At 40.7% G+C, this 5,004-nt stretch overlaps 1 pseudogene; it reads right to left on the minus strand.

Moving 5' to 3' along the window:
• Positions 1-2,368: 2,368 nt before the first annotated feature.
• Positions 2,369-3,795, minus strand: LOC125082566 (dnaJ homolog subfamily A member 1-like; annotated as a pseudogene).
• Between the last annotated feature and the right edge of the window lie 1,209 nt (positions 3,796-5,004).

Raw genomic sequence — 5,004 nt, forward strand, 5'->3', positions numbered from 1 at the left:
AAATCACAGTGAATATTACCTCATATTTCCCAGGATGACTATTATCACAAAAGCAAGTAACAATAAGCTGGGATGTAGAGAAATTAGAACCCCTCTGCACTGTTAGTAAGAATGCAAATGGTGCAGCCACTATGGAAAACGGTGTGGAGGTTCCTCAGTCAATTAAAAATAGAGCCATTCTATGGTCTAGCAGTCCCACTTTCGGGTATTTATTAAAAAGTGAAATCAGGATCCCTAAGAGATATTAACAGTGCCATGTTTATTGCAACACTATTCACAATAGCCAAGCCATGGAAACAAACCAAGATTCCATTGACAGATGGATAAAGACAATATACTATATACATTCACTGGAATATTTATTACTTGGCTTTAAAAAAGAAGGAAATTCTGCAGTATGCAATAACAATGGATGAACAATGAGGACGTTATGCTAAGTGAAATAAGCCAGTCTTAGAAAGACAAATATTGTGTAATTCTTATATGAGATGCCTAAAATAGTCAAATTTAGAGAAACAAAGAGTATAATGGTGGTTGCCAAGGGCTGGGAAGGGAGAAATGAGGGGTTGCTGTTTAGTGGGTGTAGTGTTTCAGGCATGAGATGAAAATGTTCTAGAGATCTCCTGTACAACTCTGACCCTATAATCAACAATACTGTACTGTACACTTAAAGTTTTAAGCAGGTAGATCTCATTTTGAGGGTTCTTACCGTAATAAAGTAAAATTTTAAAAATTCCAAAGATTAAAGTTTTTGAAACAAATGGGGCACTTTTATCATTTTAGCCAAGTTTTTAAAATTCAAAACTCTGTTGAGTAAGGGTGGATTAAAAATAATCACTTCAAAAACAACCATCTCTCTCTCTGTCTTTCATTCTCTCTCTCATTGCTTCATAGGCCAACTGTCTTAAACTTCAGTCAGTGATCATAGTACCATTGTTTCCTATCATAATTTTATTACATATCTAACTTTTTTCCTTTCTTACTTGTTAATTGATACTTATCTTTCTCCAGGGACTTCTGAACTTCTCCCAGGTGAACAAGCTATGACCCCCCCACCTCCTGCCCCAACTTCTTCCTACACTCTGGATGTAGTGAGGAAGACATTTAGTGTATCCTCGAAGGAAGGGTGACTCGCTAGGGCAGGATGAACCCATCCAGAGTGGGTCAGCATCATTTTTAGTGACCCCACTGTCAGCCGTAGAAGCTGACCTCAACCCTTTGTGGTTTATGGACAGAGACTCCCAGGCACTGGCTTTTGAACAGTGTGAGTTGAGAGGTCACACAATTATATCCAGAGCCCTCAATAGTCAGCCATCCTGTTGCCATGTAAATGCAAGGGTCACATTGCTTGTCCCAAGAAAACTTGCACTTCACGTCCAACAGCTAAGTGGGATGAACAGCCTGCCAGTGTCTTAAGGCTACACCACAAATTTTATCTCAAGGTGATTTCTGCTCTGTGATGTTCTCGGCACATAAATCTCCAAACAGATTTCTGGACACCTGGTGTGGTGGGTATGTGGTTGCAAATGGACTCTCATTTCTATACTTTTGGGGTTGGGCTGGGTAGTTTAGTTTACTTAGTCTGGGGAAAATGGTGAATAGATACCATTGAAGTATAACCAAGCCCAAATTTTAGTAACACAAAGAGAGATAACAAAGTTAACACAATTCACTGGAAGAAATACATATACTGAAAGCGTTGACTGCTCAGGAATGGTGATGTCATAATTGCTGAGGAATGGTGATGTCCATATATTACTAACTGATGCTCCTTTTTACACTGAGGCCTTTGAATATGTGTTTTGGTCTACTTAGAATTCTCATTCCATTACAGGTCTGATCCCCTCTAGTCAAGCTAAATTCTATTGATTATTCAAGAATCATTGTAAATTTTATGGTCTTCCAAATCTTTCATATGGGATTAGATATCCCTGTTATTGCTTATGCCAGCTGTGTACAAGGAGGATATTCACCCACTATTCCCTTCCCTACCACCATCATCACCATCACTACCTAACATCTACCTCTAGGTGTTGCTGGGGTAGGAGAAAAAGTCGAAGAAGCAATGGTTTTTACTTCCTTTTACCTAAACAAATGACCAGAGGATGCCTTGTTTATGAATGTGATCTGGCTTACAAAGGGGAAAGCTCCCAAAAGATGAAGTTTCAAAATGTCTTCTGTGTCAGTATGTAGTTAAAAGATAGTCGTCAAAGGGTATATGGTCCTGTAATGGACTTAACTTATTACTTGCTTGTCTTACACAATAGAAGGCCCTGGGACATAGCTTAAAAATAAAAAAATAGAAAAAAAGAAAAGACAAAAGGAACTGCCTCTGTTCTATGGTACAGAGAAAATATTGCCTGTGCAATTTTTTTTTTGAGCTTTTATATTTGAGTTTATTCTTCATTTAACTTTTAAAACACTACTATAGTTGAATATTAAGACAAAAACAATAGCAAGTAGTGAGCTATGATTATAGTCCTTCACTCATTCACTACTGCACATAAAATGCCAGCAGTGTTATTCATTGGCCCCATTAAGAGGTCTGACACTGAACACCACCCCTGGGATGATGTTCATCATCCTCATATGCTTCCCCATTGTAATGGCGCCGTCTTTCCTGCTTTGGATCAAAGTCCACCAGTTCTACCTGGTCCATTTCATCAGTCTCTTCTACTTCCTTCCTCTCAGGTAGGAGTTTTTCCAGCAAAGAGAGTTTATCAGGAGACAGAAAGCCATTCTCAGGAAAGTTTACCTTAAATTCGATGACGAGGCGACCCTTCTCATATGGCCTACGATAAATTGGCATGCCTTCATTTAGCACACACTTGATATCTCCATGCTTGACAATTTGACCTGGATGAGAGGTGATGACAATGGTTCGGTTGTCCAGAGTAGATATTGGCTTTTGGAAACCGCACAGTGCTTCAACCAGCTGTATGTCCATACACATGAAAAGGTCTTCTCCTCGCCGAGTAAACACAGCATGGTCCTTCTGATCTAAAACAATGATAATATCTCCTGGTTCCAGTCCTGGTTCTTGGTCTCCTTCACCATGGAATGTTATCTTCTGGCCATCTTTCATGCCTTTGTCAATATGAACTTCTAGAATCTTCTTCTCTTGAACTATCTTCCTTCCATTGCAGCTTTTACATCTATCTTTAGGACTGATCCATTCCCCATGGCCCTGGCACTCCATGCACACAGCTGAATTTGCTGAACCATTCCAGGTCCTATTTGATGAATTCTTATTTGCATTCCAGTACCTCGGCAATTGGGACAACACTCAACTGCTCCTTTCTTACCACCTCGGCCTTCACATTTATCGTAAATCACATTCTTTTGCAGAGCTAGTTTTCTTGTTGCACCATTATATAAATCTTCTAAGGTTACTGAGAGCTGATGCACAACATTTTTACCTCTCCTTTCTCTCTGCATTCTTCCTCCTCCAAAAAAAAACATATCAAAGATGTCCATGGGGGAGCCAAAACCACCACCAGCTCCACCTTCTTTAATTGCCTGTTCACCTCCTTTGTCATATAATTCCCTTTTCTTTGCATCAGAGAGTACTTCATAAGCTTGAGAAATCTGTTTAAACTTCTCTCCTTCATTTGGATTCTTATCAGGGTGGTACTTTAAGGCCAGTTTCCTGTAGGCCTTTTTCAGTTCTTCTTGGGTGGCATTGGGTTTGACCCCCAAAACATCATAGTAAGTGGTTTCTTTCACCATTTTCTATAGCCGGTGAGAGGGCCGAGGCCGATGTGGGGGAGCGGGAAGGAGCGCGTTGCTGGGCGCAGCTCGGGTAGCCGCCGTTCCTCCGCGTCTCACCGAGCGTTCTGGAAAGTGGACAACTGAGGGGTTGTTTTGGGAAAATATGTCTTTTTCTTATTGTGAGTTCAGGCTCTCTTGCCCTGATAGTTCGTATATGTGTATGCTTGTGTGCTAGAAGTCTCCATTGGGTTCATCGCTGGCTGGCTGGATCCCCAGAAGAACAGATTAACACTGAAGGCCTCCCTGGTGGACTGTCTCCAAAAGGAACTGGCTTTAGGGGTGGACATCCATTCTTAACAGTTTGGGGAGTCTCGTTGGAGAACGACAGTTTCTGGTTGGATGTCTATGGGGGCTTAGAGGTGACCCACCCCTGAAGAGTGTGGGATTTTCGTACAGACAAGACAGGTTCATACAAGGGTTTGCAAAGTCAGGAGTTATCTGCAAAGAACATGACGCTGAAGACAGGATGGCACTTCTAGGAATTTGGCTCCAACCCCAGAGACGTCTGTTCTGAGACCTACACCTCTTGGTACTTACCATTTTTGACTATGGTCATGATTATGGTTAATGTACAGTTTTTCTTGTATGTTGGAAGTCTTTCTATTTATTCCTAAATATTTAGTTCTCTCTTATGAATGCTTACAGTGTTTTGTCTTGGTATTTTGAGACACCAAGGAGGAAACCAGTGAAGGAAGGTGGGCTGTCCCACATTGACTAAGTCCTGTGGTTGACTGTGGTGAATGATACATGCTGGGACCAGCAGGGAATAGAGGCAGAGAAATAGCTGCTGGTACACAAATGGGTGGACGTGTGAAAACCCCTTCTCCCCCAATACACTCAGGAAGGGGGCTGGGAAGGAATGCAACTGATTCTTATTTTTTATTTTTTATTTTTATTTTTATTTATTTATTTTTTTAGATGCAACTGATTCTTCGGTAAACTCCAATTAAGTACTCTCCATTTCTTATCATCTCTCAATGTTTGTTTCCTCCTGCAGAGGCCCATGAAGCAGAGATTTGGTATATCCTGTTTATTATTTATTTCTGCTAATGAGCATATAGTAAGGCACGAAGTAGGAATTTAAAAAGTATTTGTTAAACGAATGAAACTATAACTATTTTTTAAAGATTTTATTTTTTTATTTATTTGTCAGAGAGAGAGAGGGAGAGAGAGCAAGCACAGGCAGACAGAATGGCAGGCAGAAGCAGAGGGAGAAGCAGGTTCCCTGACGAG

This window comes from Lutra lutra, chromosome 12 (genome assembly GCF_902655055.1).
Source record: "Lutra lutra chromosome 12, mLutLut1.2, whole genome shotgun sequence".
Classification (NCBI taxonomy): domain Eukaryota; kingdom Metazoa; phylum Chordata; class Mammalia; order Carnivora; family Mustelidae; genus Lutra; species Lutra lutra.